The sequence below is a fragment of the Bos taurus genome, chromosome 3 (assembly GCF_002263795.3).
Source record: "Bos taurus isolate L1 Dominette 01449 registration number 42190680 breed Hereford chromosome 3, ARS-UCD2.0, whole genome shotgun sequence".
In the NCBI taxonomy this organism is placed as follows: domain Eukaryota; kingdom Metazoa; phylum Chordata; class Mammalia; order Artiodactyla; family Bovidae; genus Bos; species Bos taurus.
The window spans coordinates 106,846,819-106,865,501 of NC_037330.1; the positions used below are offsets into that span (position 1 = coordinate 106,846,819).

Below are 18,683 nucleotides of genomic sequence, written 5' to 3' on the forward strand. Positions count from 1 at the left end.
TTGAGCCAAATAGCTTAAGGATTTCAGCATTATTCTCACTCAAATGCTTCTGAAGACTTGAGGGTCACTGGGAACAGCCGAAGGGTACTTCAGCAGGCTGTGGCTCTCCCATTCACACAGCTGCTGGGAGAGATAGTAAAGTAAACAGTGCAAAGAGCAGAACTGAGGTGGGGCCACAAAGCTACCTCGTGGAGCAGACTCTCTGAGAGAAAGCTGCATTACCCATGCTGGGCATGGGGGCATGCAGACCTACCGTTCTCTTCCACACAAACACACACTCCCACCACCACCAATACCCCTCTTGGTGAGCAATGAAAATGTTACAAGTGTCACGTGGAGTGAGTCCTGAGCCCCCCTCTGATGTTCACTTCTCCAACAGCAAAATGATGACAGCCAGGGCCTGGCTCAGTTATCTGTACATTAGCTATCAATCCGGAAAACTCCTGTATGAGCACCCCTGTTAGGTGGTCCATTAACAAAGGCTCCACAAGTCGATCATGGCTGTTGAAGTTTGTTTTATTGGAAGGTTTAGTTGTTCATTTTTTGTTTCTTGTTTGTTTGCTTTTACACTTTTTCTGAGACAAAAGAAACATATATGGCTGAAAATAACCCATTTTCCTTCCTTGGGATTGAGAAAGCAAGGACAACAGCTTTGAACTTTGTTATAATGTGATGTTTTAAACCAACCAAAGCTGAAGGAGTCGAGCAGCACAGGTTGGAGCAGGGCTGCAAAGATCAGAACACCTGTATGCTCCTTCCAGTCAGAAGCTCCTTTCAGATGCCCCGAAAACAGGGCATCAACTTCCCCCAGGTCTGATGAATTGCTTGATTTACATGCAGCATCATGATTTTCATTAGTTTTTTTTTTTTTTTTCTGATACACTCCCCCTACTGCTCAAAAGAAACAGCATTAAAAAAAAAAAAAATTAGAAAGTATCTAGCTTAATGCTTACCAGCAGAAACAGGAGGAAAGAATATCAAAAACTCCATTCCCCCCACCTGCCCTTTTTACTGAGAAAATACAACTGGACCTTGGGACTCTGGGAAACCCCACCTGCCCTATTTGAGGGCTAAACCAGCTTATTGGGGGATTTCCTTCAAGGTCCCAATGAACAGCAGCTCCATCTCCTTTAGTTCTGTGACCAAATCAGGACAAGAGGAATTACAGCCTCTCCATGGTATCTCTCTAAATACACACACAACCTTCTTTTCTCAAGTTGAATTCCGTGAAAGTAGGGACTGTGTATTCTTTCAACACCTAGTCCTAGTACCTTGCAAAGAGTGGAATTCAACACATGCTTGTTGACCCTGACTACCCTCTGTGTGTCAGCTGATTTCCTACCCAAACCCTCACCCGTGTAGAACTATGGTCACCAGTCTCCCTTGTCTCAAACCTCTATGCCTGGGACAGTGATTACAAGTCCTGGAAGTTGTGACACAGTTCTTAGATTTTATCAAAAGACACCACATAATTCTCAAATATATCTTTGACAAAGAACTAAATTTAACCCTCTTGAAAATCATATTATCTAGCATCTTTGTTAAGGAAAACAATTGAAATAAAATTAAACAAAAGAAGTCACAATTCCCCAAAGGCTGAAAGAAAAAAGAAAATGTTACAAAGGACTGCTCCCAACCAAGGCTTCAAAGGCAAGTAATGTGATTAGGAGAAAAGGAATTCAGCTCCAAGTCAGGAACCAGGGTCATGGTTTTAGCTTGTCAATAAGCAGCTGTGTGACCTGGGAGAAGTGTCCTTTGACTTCTCTGGGTGGGCTCCATTCTCCATCCATCTCTTAATGATACTATGAATCTGGGGTTAATCCATGAACCAACTAACCATCTAGAGCTAAACCAGTGATGTATAGTAGGTATAACAAGAATTCATTTCTAACTGGCCTAGCATAAGCAGAAGTTTTCTACTGAAGAATGACATAAAGGGAGAAGAAAATGAAGGAAAGTCAGGGTCTTATGTGCAAGGGGTAAGAATTGTAAGTTAGCAGAGGACCAGAGAGGAGGAAAGTGGAAGCTATGGTTACAGAATTAAATGAAGATTGTTTAAGGCCTTCCCTGCCCACTTGCTCTCTCCTGCAACCCCCCTTTAAAGAATCTTGATCACTGAAAATAATTAAGAATGCAATAAACAGACACACAGATAAGTATTTTGGATAAAAGAAGACTGCAGAGGGTTATAAAACATGTTTAGAAGAAAAAAAAATAACGACTTAAAAAGTAAATAAGAAAAACAGAATGCACAAAAGAAGGATACCAGAGAATCTCAACACACCTGCATTGAACTACAGAAGCCTGAAGAGACAGAGGGAATTTAAACATGTGCAGAGGTTTACCCACAATTCTACCTGATGAGGTTTCACACCAAGGTGAAGTTATGCACGAGGTGAACACGAGGTGATAGGACTTGCATCTGAGACATGAGCAAGTCTGGGCTCCAGTGTACCTCAAACACACTGTGAGCATCTTGAATCCTGAATATGATTCTAGTGTTTAAGAACAGCTATCCTCTCACTTAAATTGACCCTTAATTACAGACTGAATACTTCATATGGTGTCCCAACTCTGTCCTGGAGTATATACAAAACCAGGTTTACACACTTGGATTTATGGACCATTTGAGATATTTTTCAAGGATAATTTTGATTATTTGAGATTTTCACTTTATGTGCTAACTTTAGAAACTAACTTCCTGCAAGAGGTAAGATGAAACTTCACCTTGAGGTACTGGGCGGGTGGGTGGGGAATAGGGGGCGAGGAGCAGGGAGGCAGACACGAAAATCCTTCCTAAAAGCTACAGCAATGCAGACATGGGCAAGAAAGAGACAACACTTAAATTTCTGTGTCCCTTCCTTAGCCACTCCACCAATCCGGGAAAGGAGGCGGCAGCTTATAAAACAGCTCAGAGGCTTAGGGCGACTCATTCACTGCATCTCTTTCTTATGGCCCAGGAAATGCAGTGGCCAGGCGCTAGCCTGGCGCCTCCATTAATGACACTCCCAGACCTGGTACTACAGGCACTGGCACCAGCCCTGGGGATGCCCCCTTTCGCTCCTGACACGCCTCCTGCTTCTCCCACTGCTGTATGTTCGAAGGACCAGAGGCCCCTCCTCTACGGCTTGGTTCAGGCTCTCCTGGGGCACGAGAAACCTCACCATCCTCCCAGACCAAGGAAGTAATGACCTGCTGTAGTCATGACCCACTCCCACCCCACAAATAAGAACTGTTTTTGTCAAAGAATAGTAAGTTCCTCCTATGAGATGGATTCCCTTACTCACATTGAATTAAGAAGGCACCGAGCCTGTAAGATGTGTCCACACAGAGAATAATCTTTCCCTTCACCTCTGACTGATAAAAAGATCAAGCCCAACGGGAGTCTTTGCCTCCTTCTCATTGTAAAAACACAAAGATCTGACCCTGACAGCTCTAGCAAGCCACAACTGGAATCAGGAAAATAAAGCTATACTCAGCATTTACTACACATAGGAGTGATAGTATTTACTGAGACAGTCGATATTTACTGAGTACTCCTATGTACCAAGTACTGTTTTAAGTATTTTCTACACATTACTTCATTCAATCTTCATTACAACTCTATGAACGGAGCACTGTTGTAATCCTCGGTTTATGGCTCAGAAACTGCCACCTAAAAGAGAAAAGTAATTTGCCCACAGTCACACAGTGGGATTCAAGCTCATCTGTATGGTAGGTTCTTGGGGAACAGTAGTTTTGTATGGATTTAAAAAAAAAAAAAGACAGGAAGAAAGAAAGGCTGGTAAAAGCAGTCACCAAAAATTGGACAGATTTTATTCATTATTTATTTTTATCTCTGTACAAATGGGTGCCAAAGCATGATTAAGTCTCTCCTGGCTTTATTCAGCTATCTTTCCTTCCCCCAAGCACAGCACCTTCAGAGGCTCTGAAGTCTTCTCACAGCAGCTTAAGGGAAAAAAAAAAAAAAAAAATGAGAAGACGGCCTTAATCAAAAGCCCTTTTCTCCTGGCAAACAAAAGGCCTTGGTATTTCCAAAGACAGACTGGTTATTCTTAACCCTAACCAAAGATTCTTTGGCAGAGAAAGAAATATGAAAATGTTAGGCTTGTGGGAATGGCCTGTGCTTTGGGCTTTTGTGTCCCACTCAGTAAAGGCAGCCCACTGAAACACAAACACAGCAGCCCCTCAGCAGCTCTAGGCCAATTTCGTTAGCTCCATGGTCTAGGGAGAGAGAGAAGAGAGTCTCTGTTCCTGAGGGTCTAACTCCTTTCCCCTCTACCTGAGGAAGTGTTCAACAGTTTTAAAAGAGCACTAGGGAAAACGAATTTTAAGATACAGACCCATTACACATCAAGCTCTGACATTTAAAGAAAAGGAACCCATGGCAGGTGGAAGGGGCAGGGATGAGGCCTAATTCCGGGTACTCTCACCAACCTCTGCAAGTCTTACCCCAAGTCAACAACTCAAGAGTTTTAGCACTTTCTTAAGTATAACTGTTAAGATCTGGCAGTTCAGTGCTTTCTCCACTTACACTGGATTTTAAAGATAGAGTGTGGCCCTAAATGGCCTTAAGTGGTAGACGTTTGCCCAGCAGGGTAAACAGAATTGAAGACTATTTTATACCATGGGCCAGTGAGGAAATAAAAGGGAGGCGGGACAGTCTACCAGAAGACAAGAGGCCCCAGCAGCACTAATCCCAGAGCTACCTGGGCTAACCTCAGAATCTGGGACTCTCCACTCCTACCGCTTTGTGTGGACATGCTAATTTCACTGTAACAAAGTGCTTGAACCCTTGAGATCCATGCAACAGCACCTTTCTTTTGCTGCTTTGCCAGGATATTGGGAACAAAACCACTGGGAAGCCACAGGCCTAATGGCTCACCTCCTACTGGCCAGATCTCTGTCACAGTGGGGAACAAGAGTAGCCTAGCCATGTATGCGGAGAAGGCAATGGCACCCCACTCCAGTACTCTTGCCTGGAAAATCCCATGGACGAAGGAGCTTGGTGGATTGCCATCTATGGGGTCGCACAGAGTCGGACACGACTGAAGCGACTTAGCAGCAGCAGCAGCAGCCGTTATGAGGAGTCTCAGCCTGGCTGTGAAATTCCTGGGAGCGAGCAGCCCAAATTAACGTGATTATTCTCTATAATGGTACCAAACCTTAAGGTGCTAAACCAAGAGGTGATGAGGCCCTGTGAGGCTCCGGACTCTGAATCCTGACTGCCCTGGAATCGGGTCCTGGGTCTTAGCCCCAGGCAGGACCAAAGGCCAGTAGAATAAAAGGCACTGCTTGGCCCGGCTCAAACCACTGGCAAGTTTCAAATGTCTGGCATACAGGAAGTTCTCAAACATTTGCTGAATGAACAAATGAATAAAACATTCATCTTCAACAGCCATACTCAGTCCCTTCCTACACCCAGTGGGGTGGAGTGAGTAGAGAAGACTTCTAGACAGTAGGGAAAAAACTCTTTTCTCTGCCATTCCCTGGTGAACAAGCTCTTCTATGACAAAGTATAAATGCTCCCTTCTGTATAAAAATCATTTCTCGACTGTTCTCTCTCAGAGCTGGGTAACAGGCTGCACTATCCTAGCCGAGGACAGCGGTTCTTCTGCAACTGGTGTGCGACACAGAGTCCTCTGAGAGATGGCAGAGCCCAGTCCAGGAGACAGCCATCGCGGCAGTTCTGGTAACAGTGACAATTTGGAAACAACCCATACATTCAGCATTTAACACGACAGCAAAGTGAAACCATGATCAACACTATAACATAAAATTATAATGACTATAAGGAAACAGTTAAAAAAAAACAAAACACCTTATAATGCTACACGAAAAAGGCATGGATCTATATATACCAACTGAAAGCAGCTGAATACAAATGGCCACATGTCATATGACTCCATTTACACGAAATATCAAGAACAGGTAAGTGAGCAAGCTGATGAGTGGCTGTCAGGGTTGGGGGAGGGGAAGGGAGTCACTGCCTCATGGGTCCCTTGGTTTCCATTTGGGGTCATGAAACAGTTCCGGAACTAGACAGTCATGATGGTTGCTCAACATTGAAAATGTATTTAATGTCAATCAACTGTACACTTTAAAACTACTACAATGGTAAATTTTTATGTCATGTGTATTTTACCACAATAAAAAGACTAGATTAAAAAAAATAGAAGAAGACCAGGATTATACTTATGTAAAAGTAAACATGGATCAGAAAGGAGCACAGCCAAGTCCAACATCTGTTAAAACAGGACTTCACTGATATTAGATGATAAATTAAAATCAGGAAAGGAATATAGGAATGCCAGCCCTCAAGTCACAATCACGAGCCTGCGAATAAGTGCCTACCCAAGTGGGGGACAAGTTACATAGCTCACCAGGCGCCAGAACAGCAGGTGTGTGTGCTATAGGGTGAGGGAGAGAGGTCTCCGGCCCTCCTCAGCCCAGTCCTCTAATCCCCCTTTAAAAAAAAAAAGCTCCCTAGGGCAAAGCAACCATCTGTTTCAACAAAGCCTAGAGCACTACAAGCATATTAACTCCTTCAGTGCTGATCTTGTACAGATGGGCTTCACCCAAAATCAAGTGCTTTTCATTTAAAAATAAATACCTCTAAATGTTAGGGTGTAAGCTTCACCCAGAAAGGGACTTGGTCGTGTCCTCTGGTATATCCTTAAATATCCCGAATAAATGGATATCAGTGGGTACTCAGTAAACTATTTGCTTGATGAATCCATTAAATGCCTTTTTCTTACAATAACTGTTTCATTTATGCCTTGTTTTCTGAAGTCTCCCTTTTCATTTGTCCTCACATAAGAGTCCAACCTGGTTTCCTCAAATTCAGTTGACTGACCAGTATTTGTCTGTTTACATACAGCATAACTAGTCTTCTCAGGGTGTGGTTCATTGCTGAATCCCAGGGCCTGAGCCCAGCACACAAGGAAGGTGCTCACACACGTTTGTCAGCTGATTCGTTTTGGTCACCATGCCTCGTAAGTGCTCAGTAACGAGGTATGATGAGAGGTATGGAAATGTAATGTCTATAAAACAGTGCCCTCAAAAAGCCTAGTTTCAACATGCAGGCAAAACTAGAGTGTGGGAAAGTGACACATCAGCATGGACCGATAATCATAGATGTCTACGTGCAAAAGAAAGATCTGCAGTGAGGCCTGAAGAAATGGATGGATTTCAGTGAAGTACAAAGAGCAGGGCGCTCCAGGTAAAGAGCGCTGCACAGAAAGGGCAAGAGGAGACGATGGACAAAGCACTTTCGGGCACAATGAGGAGGGGTATCTGTCTGGGAGTGTCCCAGGAAATCGTGTGAGATAAACCTGGATAAGGAGGAAGGGGGTTAGAGCATAAAAGGTCTTTCTTACTCTGGGTAACAGAAAACACTAGAAATAGCTGGCAGTGATAACTGGAAGGCAGAGACAGGACACAGGAAACAAAATCCGAGGCTGTCCCAGTAATTCAGGCGAGAGGTGATGAGTGACTGGGCTAGAGTCTTAGCAGAGGGAATGGGGAGGAAAGGGGAAATTTAGGAGAAGTTCTGAAGAAACAAAAGAACTCGATGACAGATTGAAAATGGGCGTTGATGAAGAGAGAAGAGTCAAAGATATCTCCAGGGTTTCTGATCTTGAAGACTGGAGAATGTGAGCAGTCATCAAAAAACAGGAAGAAGGGGAGATGCCAAGTCTAAGCTTGGTTTTGAAAATACTCAGTTTGAGGCAATATCCAACTGTGGATGTCCTGTATGCAGCTGGAAAGAGAGATTAAAACACAAAGATTTTTATACACATAATGGAATATTATTCAGCCTTTAAAAAGAAGTATATTCTTCATATGCTAAACGTGGATGAACCTTAAGGATGCTATGTAAGAGGAAATAAGCCAGTCACAAGAGGAAAAACACACTACACAATTCCACTTACATGAGGTTTTCAAAGTAGTCAAACTTAAATGAGCAGAAAGTAGAATGGTGGTTGCCAGGGGCTGGGGGGATAGGGAAAGGGGAAGTTGCTATTCACCAGAACAGAAAGAGTTTCAGTCCTGCAAGATGAGAAAGTACTAGAGATCTCCTGTACAACAAATGGTCATACAGTTAATAAAAATTTGTTACAAGGGTAAATTTCATGTTAACTGGTCTTTATTACAATTAAAAAAAAAATTTCAATTGAGATTTTTAAGTAGTAGAAGACAGATACGGGTATTTGCCATTTAAAAGAAAAGCTAGAGCCAGAAGAACTGGCTGGAGAAAGAAAAGAAGGCCAAGAGCTGCCTAATAATAATGTCAGCCATGTTCCTTGGGTGTTTAAATGCCAGCCTTGTGTTAGGAGCTTTACCTAGGCCATTAATTTAGCCCTCATAATTTTGGGGGGGAGATATTATTATCCCTGTTTTACAGATGAGAAAATTGAAGCTCAGAGAAAGTGAGGAGCTTGTTTAAGTCACCTACATGGCAAATATAGAAACATGGATTTTTTAACCCAATCCAGCCTGGATCCAAAGCCTGTGTTCTTCTCCCTCCTCCACACTACCTCTCCCCTTAGGAGACCTTGAGCGTGAGTCAAAGGAAGGAAAAGACCCAGCCAAAGCAGACAAACAGCAGTCAGATAGGTAAGGGAAAACCAAGACATGCCCTCACTGAAGCTCATAGAAGAGAGTATTTGAAATAGGCAGGAATGTGATCAACAGTGTCAAAAGTCAATACATCAAATCCCTCTGTAGAGTCATGTAAAGATGGAGCCCTAGGGGACTTCTCTGGTGGCCCAGTGGTTAAGGCTCCACCTTCCAAAGCAGGGGACACAGGTTCCATCCCTGGTCGAGGAATTAAGATCCCACATGCCTCAGGGCAACGAAGCCCTCAAGCTCTCAAGCAACCAATGAACCCACTTGCCACAACTAAGACCCAATGCAGTCAAATATACATAAATAATTAAAAAAAAAAAAAGATGGAGCCCTAGTACTGCAGCCAGAGAATTTCAAAGAAACAAAAGCCCTGCTGCTGCTACTGCTGCTAAGTCGCTTCAGTCGTGTCCGACTCTGTGTGACCCCATAGACGGCAGCCCACCAGGATCCCCCGTCCCTGGGATTCTCCAGGCAAGAACACTGGAGTGGGTTGCCATTTCCTTCTCCAATGCATGAAAGTGAAAAGTGAAAGTGAAGTCGCTCAGTCATGCCCGACTCTTAGCGACCCCATGGACTGCAGCCTACCAGGCTCCTCCGTCCATGGGATTTTCCAGGCAACAGTACTGGAGTGGGGTGCCATTGCCTTCTCCGAACAAAAGCCCTACCCAGACCTAAATGGGCCTCCTCTCTCCCTCTTATCTCTGACAGACACCTGGGGCTGCTGGTCTCAGCTACAGGCCTCATGCTGAGGTCCATCATCTGACCAGTCCCAGGAAGTATCAACCCAAATACAGGGCATTGCACAACCCAGGGTCAGACTCAGCTGGAGTAGTAGGGGAAATCTGGAGCGCCATTCAGAATACAGTTCAACTTAAAAATCTGCTTGTTCCTAAAACCAAACTCTTTTAGAAGAATTTCACGTCTGCTCTCTTTACTTCTTCTCTTATCCTAGACAAATAAAATCAGGTACATCAGGTAAAGCTCCACTCTAGCTATAGCCTTACTTCCCTAAAAATGACCTTTCATTCTGCTACCAAAGTTATACTTCTCCTCCACCAAAAAAGAACCCTGAATACTTATGTCATTCCTCTGCCTTAAAAACACTGAGTGCCCCCTACTACCTACTGTATTCCTTAGCCTTTTATAACAGACTCAACTTTTCATTCTAGCCGTAACAACTACCCACTCTCTCCAGCTTCCTACTTCATAACACTTCGAACCTTGCCCAGAGGAAACAGAGACCTTCGTGAGTCTACTCTTTTGCACACCCTGCTGCCTTCCCAGAATACCTTTCCCCATTTTTGGACTAACAAACTCCTACCTACGTTCAAGATTCACCTCAAAATACCAATCCCACTATAAAGGCTTCCCAATCACCCACCAACTGCTGCTAGTAGTTACTCCACCTCTGTTCTCACAGCACTGTATTCATATTTTTATGATAGCACCTGCCGTGTGTGTGTGTGTGTGTGTGTACCCATTCTCACTAGGCTGTGTAATAGGAATGACAACCCCTCAGGAACAGGGGCTGTGATTCATTGCCATATCCCCAGTGCCTTGTATAGGGCCTGACACAGAGAAGGTTCTCAACGAAAGCAGGGAAGGAGACGGACACGAGGACTTCCAACGAGACGGACGCATGAGACACTATCAGTGAGTGAAACAGTTAATTGATAACAAATTGTAAAAAACGATCTTCCAAATCAGAGGATTCCAAAATACAACAAACCAGGAAGTCTAAAAGGTTCCTGCCTGCCCCCTCAGTGAGCAAAAGATGCTGTTCAGCAACTGGTAAGTCATTCAAAGGGAACTTCCCCACAGCTGCAACGAGAAACATACATGATTAGGACAACTAGCCTGGGGTTTCTCTAGGGGAGCTGCCGAAAGAAACTGCAGCCAGAACAATGCAGACGAGAGCCTTACCTTTCAGTACTGCCTACTTCAAAAAAACCCAAGACCAAGGATGGGGGCATCAATGAAAATCCATACTCTGTTAGCATATAGGCTCACCCTTTGAGAAAGGGTTACAACCTCCAGTTGTAACAACAACAACAAAAACCACACACACAAAAACACCCCAGAAAACCACACAAGAAAAAAACAAAAACAAAAACCCACCACAGAACTACCCCACACATTTGAGAGTCTAGAGTGCTAACCAATATACCATGACACCCCATATTCTCAACACATTTCAAACCAGGACAGAATGCCCCTCTCCAGTCCAGTGACATGCAGTAAGCCTAAAAAGTAAACATTTAAGGACAGAATAAACTTTAATAGCACAGAACTACCTCATCCAAACAGTACAGGATATACTGAGGGTCTAGTAGGTGTCTAGTGCTGTAAAAGGTGTTGACAGGCCTCATCTCAAAGCAGGCAGACTCCCGGATTCCCTGCAGAGGGGAGAACCATCCCACTGTGACAGGGTTGTTTAAGGGCTCTGGGAATGGGAGAGGCAGACAGTTCTCACTGGGAAGGATGCAATCGTGTGGGTGACTCAAGCCATTCTCCACCATCCTGGATGCTGTCAGGATGTTCTTTAGTGACTCCAGCACACAAAGCCCCACACAAGTCTTCCTTCTCTCAGTCCTTAAGCTAATCTCCAAACACCCTCAGCCTATCATCAGCTAGAAAACCCCACACTGTCTGCTGCAGTATTCAACTCCAGACCAGAAACAAGACTGCACTCTCACCACGTCCATAACCCTAAGGGCTGTCAGTCCCCAGTAACAGAAGCCGATTTGCACCCAACTGCAATATATTGATTTAAACATACAGCACCATCTCCATTTCTATCAAAGGCAGACACCTACCATAATTAGGGATGATAAAACAGGAGTTTGCCAACCTATTATATCAGGTCTGAAGCTGGCCCGATTTACTAGGTAAGTGGCTAGCTCAGTAACAAGAAAAGACAGAGGGACTCTCAACTTCGTACAGATCTGGGCTTCCAATGCAGGATTTCTACACAGCATTGATTAGGTCATTCTTGGTACTACAGTTTCCAGATCAACATTATGGATCTCTCCTGATCCAAAAGAAAAGGTACTGGGTTTGGGAGAATCAATGACGCTATTTATCAACGAAGTCTGGAGCTGCTGGGGAAAAAGCTTCAGAGTGAGACAGTGCGGTGATGTGATAATGACATGTGGGAGCTGCTAACTAAGTGAGAGAGACACTTGGCGCCAGTCCCATTATGAAATTAACTGAATAATAAAACATCTGAACCAGCTGGCCACTGAGCCTGAAGACAGAGCTATTCCCAGAGGGCAAGGGCTGAGCGCTATCAGAAAGGTATACAAAGGGTTACAGGTATCTTTGGTAGCTTTTAAACGTGAAACAAAGTTAAAAACCAACATTCAGAGCAGTGAATGTATGAATTAAGTCCAATAATTCCACTTCTAGGAATCTATCCAAAAAATATAATCAAAGATGCACAGAAAAATTTATTTATAAGAATGTTCATTATCATACTAGAGCAGTGAAAAATTAGAAATGTACACACCCCATAACTGGGTAATGTTAAATAAATGACCCTTACATTTGATGAAATACCATACAGCTTAAGAAATGATATTGTAGGGACTTTCCTATTGGCCCAGTGGTTAAGAACTCATGCTTCCAATGCAGAGGGTATGGGTTTGATCCCTAGTCAGAGAACTAGGATCCCACATATTGCACAGTATGGCAAAAAAAAAAAAAATTCTGGCAACACAGATAAGGAAGAGAGAATAATTATATGTAGAAGTTCAACAAAACAAACTGAGCAAGGCAGTGAAGGAAAAGAGAAATTTGACACAGAGAGAAAACAACACTGGTCTTCCAGGCAGAGAGAACAAGACTGGTGTGTGTGTGTGTGTGTGTGTGTGGTGTGTGTGTGGTGTGTGTGTGGTGTGTGTGTGTGTGTGTGGTGTGTGTGTGTGCGCGCGTGTGCGTGTGTGTGCGTGCGTGTGCGTGCGCGCAGAGGAGGAGAAGGGTGAAAGTACATGGATATGCTGGGGGTACATTTGCTTTAATAAGTCAGTCATTATCCCACAAACCTATCTCAAATTTTTTTAGCAAGGGCTAGAGAACCACTTTCTCATTACTTAACCTTACCTACCTCTCTGCCTCCCTATTAGTCCCCAGTTACCAGTCACAGCACAGGCCTGGGCTCTGCCAAAGGGTGGAGCTTGGGCCAATAGTTCAACCTGTCATGCTCACGAAAGAGGTCCATCTAGGCAGAAAACATTCAACAGCTGTGGGTTCTGGCAAGCTTGACAAATAAAAGTTAAAGCCTTCCAGAGGAAACAGGAGCAATGAAACATATTGCACCTCAGCCCTGGCATCAAAGCAACAAAGATTCACAGGAAATTGGAGACAGAAATGCCAAGACTTACACAGTGTCTCTATTCTCCCACCGGGCTCCCTTCGACAGTTACCCACTAGGTGGAGGAGTGGCCACAAGCCGAACCATGTGAAGAAAAGCAAAGTCAGTAGCTGATCGAAGAGGGGGAGCCAATTACCTGCCTCTGTCAGTCCCTCTGGAATACACAAAGGTACGCGTGAAATGAAGAAGGGAAGCAGCTACTGACCGTGATCGGGGGCACTGAGGGAAACAGACCACAGCAGAGTTTGACAAAGGCCACAGTTTGTGTCTAAATGTTGGCCTGGCAACTCAGACTTGGGGGAACACTTGTCTAAGACCTATAGCAATGTTCCAGAAATGATTATAAGGACTAAACCAAAATAACCACATGTCCTCTTTCCAGGCACCTCTCCCACCTGAAAAAGATTCAGGTTCTGAGAGAGAAGGGAGTTAATCAGATGCTTTCTTTGAGCGAACAGGACAAACTGGTGTATATTATACATTTTATGCCATAAAGACTATTATACAGTGTATGTAAGTGAATGAAGGATTTAGAAAACAGAACGTGGCTCAAGGAGGCTGGTGTGGAGAGAGAAGCTCTGTTTCCCTCATTCCAAAGCACCATACTGCTCTGCTCTCCCTCAGAGGAAGGTGCGCAAGTGCGTTTCACACCTACACTCGACAGACGGGTATTCCCTCCTGCTTCCTATGGTCCCCAGCATTAGACGCCACACAACACAGCCATCTTGGCTGCTATACCCCCAGGCACTGCTATCTCCTTAGCAGGACATGTGACCCTGTTCTTGGCTCAGCCAAGCCTTGGTTACACCACTGTAAAATGGGAATTACAAGCGCCGCATGAAAAAACACAGGGAAGCGCTTAGAACAGTGCCTAGTCCGTAACTAACATTTGCTGAGCGCAGAACATTTTCAAGAATATCACTGCTGCCGCTGTCTTGCAGTCTCAACCACCAGCAAGATCAAGTACGACCTGGGACCAAGCATGCAGATGGGCGACCAGGAGGACAGCTCTTCGGTCAGAAAGTGCCTGATCCAGTCCATCCTGGGCCGGCATAAGCACAAGACACACTGTGGCTCAAAGTGGTGTGTGGGAGCGACAGGAGAAGAGGAGGTGGAACAGTTGGTGAATTCCAGCCACATACCAGACATATACACCACGCACTAAGTGTAATATGTCCTCTTATTTAATGTCCATGGCAGTAAGTGCTTCTTTGAGTTCATCTTGGACGTGCAGGACCAAAATAACACGGCAGACAGCCCCAGGGTCTGGGTGGGAAAAGTAGAGGGGTAGCTGCTGCTCTTGGGGTCACTTCTCTTCTCTGATTTCAGTCCTATAAAGGAACTCTCCATGACAGGTACATTTACTGTCTGGCACTCACTCATTCCTTGCCATGTTATTCATTCATTCCTAGTAAAAAACAGAGCAAAGGAAGGAGGAAAAAAAAAACTTTATAGGTGAACTGAGAAAACAGATGATTGCCAAGCTGGTTTCAATATAACCTCCTCCAAAAGCAAAAATAACCTTTGTATGTAGGGTGTATGTAACTTTTAACATCCACAGCCCTGAGATGATCAGATTAAGAGCTACCTGTCCCATTAGCCCCCAGATAAAGTCAGGAGAGTTAGAGGACATTGGGGACCAAAACAACTCCTATTCAGGGAGTAAAAAAGGCCTCCTTCCCCCATGCATGTTTTATGGGAGGAAATCAAGAAGTGCTCTCAGCCCTCATACCTGCCCTTTGTTCCTGAAGCACACACATACGGCAGAGGTGGGCAGAGTTATGAGCGGCATGGTCTCCTGAGAACGTCAGGAATCCACTTAGGTCACTACTAAACCTGATCCACATAGGCTGTGGCTGTCCTAGTGTGGGTCACTGCTCCTCTAAGCCCTTGACAAAAGGGGAATCAAAAGGAAAAGTTATGTTGACCTCCAGTAGTTTCCACCCACCACCCATAAATCTATAGAAAGCTCTGGCCTTTTATCAGAAGAATGACACTAAGGATAACAGGGAATAGAGCTACATTAAGGAGCTCAGTGCCCAAGGAGAGGTCTGGGATTCCTACTCTGAGGCTTTTCTGCTCCTGAAGGAATATGCAGATTAATTAAATGTGATAACCCTTCCAAGGGAAGAGGCTCCTGCTGTTGAGTGGGCTTCATATCCGGGAATGTAGAAGGATTCTCTAGGACAGAGAAGAGGGCAAGAAAAGGGGCTCCTGTATGGGACAAGGGTACAGTCCTGCACATTCCTTCATCCAGTCCCCAGCAAGGCCCAGAACTGGCAGTCACTGAGAAGCACCACTGGTTTCTGGCCCGACCTGCCATCTCTTCCGCATGGGTCTGGATGAAGGAGTTCCGGCTCTTTCTGTTCTCTCAAAACTTCCTTTGACAGGAAAGGAACAGTTGATGTTGCTCATTATTGCTAAGACCCATCTGATGACTGACGAGCTCGCAGAGCCCTCAACCCCAAAGGGATTGGCTCCAGCTGTTGGAAGTTCTGGGAAAAAAATGTTTGTATGGCACTGGGAAGAGAAAGGGGAAGAGAAGATAGAGATCAATGGAAGAATACTTTATGGATGTATATCCCTTTGTAGCATACAAAGCTCCTCACATTTATGTTCTTTTAGAAACTGTTCAGTTCAGTCGCTCTGTCATGTCCGACTCTTTGCAACCCCATGAACCGCAGCACGCCAGGCCCCCCGTCCATCACCAACTCCCGGAGTCCACCCAAACCCATGTCCATGGAGTCAGTGATGCCATCCAGCCATCTTGTCCTCTGTCATCCCCTTCTCCTCCTGCCCCCAATCTTTCCCAGCATCAGGAAACTGTTACTCTACAGATAATGAAAGAAAGTGAAATATCTAAAGAGGCCCTGGCAGGATGTGAGAGCAGATCTCCTGCCACTCCCCCCACCCCGAAGGAGGCAACTTCACCCTTTCCCTCGATTTCCCCCAACTCTTTCCACACCCCATGGTCACTCTGGGTCCAGAACCCTGACTGCTGATGAAACAGGGAGGGTTCAAGCACCCTTTTAAACAGAAAATAAAACTACCTATTAATGAAAAAGGGGGAAGTAAAAAGATTGCATTCATTTTCCTCCTTAATACCCAAGAAGAGCCTTGCATCATCATATCTGGGAGTATTTTTCTCATCTATAATCAATGAAAAGTCTGCCAACCTTGCAAAGCAAACACTACTCCCTGTAAATATTATTTTAGTAAAAAGTTGCCCCCTTTAAAGTCACTGATTTACCCTTTACAATGGCATCTCCACCACACCGACCAGCATTCCACCCCCCACAGCCATCCCGACTCCCTGCTCTCTCCAGACAGGGCTCTGACTCACTGCAGACACAGGCAAGAGGAAAACCTGGCCCAAGAGCCCCAGGTGCACCAAGGTGGGGCCGCAGAGCCCAAGGCAGGAGCCCTCCACCTGCCCTGCCGGGGAGCGCCCTGAACACTGCTGAGCTCGAGGCCGAACGTGGCTTTAGTGCCCATTCAAGCAAGAGAACGGGCTGCAACTGGAGTACTGAGAGGATCCACTCCCGTCTCCCATTCTCACATTTACAAACCCTACCCCTCCTATGCCATTGCCCAAACCCAGGAAAAACTATGCTGGCTCTGAATCAGGGGGCGTTCTAAGCCCCTACGGATTGATGGAGAGTAAAGATCCCATACAACACACACCACAGCAACTGTTCACAACCAGTAAGGACAGGAGGCGTGGAGCCAAGAGCCCTGCGATACCTCTCAGGTTATTGAGCCCCTCCAGGAACTTCTGGTACTTGTAAGCATTCATGCCCCGGCCCAGCTGCGGCGGCTCAGTGGCTGGAAGCAGGCACCATATCGCGGTGACAGCTGAGAAGGGAGAGCTCCACTGCGTCTCCTAGCCCCCAAGAGCTGGACTTTGACCACACTTGCAAGTGACGTCACAGGGTAGCCTCATTACATTGCAGCCTTCTGTGTGCCCTCATTTGTTGCAATGAGCGGAAATACCTCCCCAGAGAGGCCCGCCCCTCCTCTGTGCAAATGAGGCGGGAGACCACAGCAGCCCCTGCCTGTCATCTGCCACCTCATCTGCCACCTTCCCGTTAGACCCCGTCCCAGACTCCACTGGGATTACTGCTCCTCTGGTTTAAACTCTAGGGAGAGAGGCTTAAATGCTTCTCAGGACACCAGTGAAGGGCTCATCTTAACATCGGAGAAAGAAACCTTTAAAGGGCCACACTCACCACAGAGTGTCACCACAACAGGAGTTCCTGGGCAAATATCACATGGCAATGAGACAGGTTTTACAAAATAAACAACCAACTCTGCACCGTGCTCACAGCAGTCATGTTTACAGACCAGAATACAGCTATATACAGAGGAGACGCTTCATAGGAACACAGTCCAAAGCAGGCAAAGAAGGAGAAACTGCTGTGGGAGTGCTAAAAGCCTAACTCAGGGAGGCAAGACCTTCCCCCAAAACAAGGAAGAAAACGCAGCCCAGACACAACCTGCATGCTCCCGACTTTAGGGCAGTATTTCACTCAGCTAATTTGTTTTTGGGCTTCCCTGGTGGCTCAGCGGTAAAGAATTCATCTGCAGTGCAGGAGATGCGGGTTCGATTCCTAGGTCTGGAAGATCATCTGGAGAAGGAAATGGCAACCCACCTCAGTATTCTTGTCCCATGGTTCGAGGAGCCTGGCAGGCTATGGTTCGTGGGGTCGCAAAAGAGTGGTGCACGACTTAACGACTAAACCACCACCACTGCTTACTTGTTTTTAGTTTGCTTTAGTGACGTCAGTAGCGGATGCAAATTTCTTTCTATTCCATCAGCCTCAAAAAGATAACTCGCCCTAACTGTCACAGGCTCTTAGGACAATCTGCACAGATTATAATTAAAGGGAAGAAATCCTCAAACTTCTTAGCATCTTTGATGTAAGAAATACAAAGTGGTTCATCTGCATTGTTATACTCACCTTTGAAAGTGTTTTTAGGGAAGTAACCGCAAATTTTCCATTACAGATGAGAAAATAGAAGTTAAGCAATCTGTCCAAAAGTTGCATTACAGGTCAGTAAGACAGCATGAAAAGAACCTATAGTTCACAGACCTGAGCTAAGCACCCATGAGTGCTAACAACCGAGTCAGAATCCAATGAACAACCCCTCATAAGAGAGATACCTCTCTCCCAAGTCTGAAGTTTTCCAGAGTAACCTGCCAGGTAGGCTGCCATTCAGTGATGTGGTAAAACTCCCAACGATGCGGGCTGGATGCAAGGTGCAGAAACTGTATAAGTAGCATTGTGAAAACAAAGAGAAAAGGGAGTATGTCTACTTGAAAAGATCAGGCTAAATAACATTAACAGCTGCCAAGAAAATGGAAAGGGAAAATCTTTGGATAATAAAAATAACCAACCCAAGCTTTTGTGCCTTCTGTTGTTACTAGTTGGTTAACTGTGCCGACAAGGTAGCCAGCTACTATGCAGATCTGAATGTTAGGAGTTGGGGGGACGTGACACGTGGTTCCTTTTTTCAAAGAACCATTTTAATGGGCAAGGTTAAAAGCATAAAAAGCTCTTATGCTTACAAAGCATAAGAGACAGTCGGATACGGTAAATACATATGTGCTCAAAAGTGACTATAGATTCCACGACACACTACTGTGAGAACCAAACTATGTTTGAGGTCACAGACCAGG

General features: G+C 45.1%; 1 protein-coding gene across 16 annotated transcripts in view; it reads right to left on the reverse strand.

The window, feature by feature from the left end:
* MACF1 (microtubule actin crosslinking factor 1) overlaps positions 1–18,683 on the reverse strand; it is a 340,927-nt gene that overhangs the window by 257,069 nt on the left and 65,175 nt on the right. For 2 of the 16 annotated variants that reach the window (XM_059882763.1, XM_059882775.1), the window contains exon 1: positions 1–16,909. This exon is cut by the window's left edge and continues 22,718 nt beyond it. The exons of the other annotated variants lie outside the window; for them this stretch is intronic. The gene's annotated coding sequence lies outside the window, so the exon portion shown is untranslated. Of the gene's footprint in view, positions 16,910–18,683 lie in introns of those variants that run through there. 16 annotated transcript variants of the gene reach the window in all.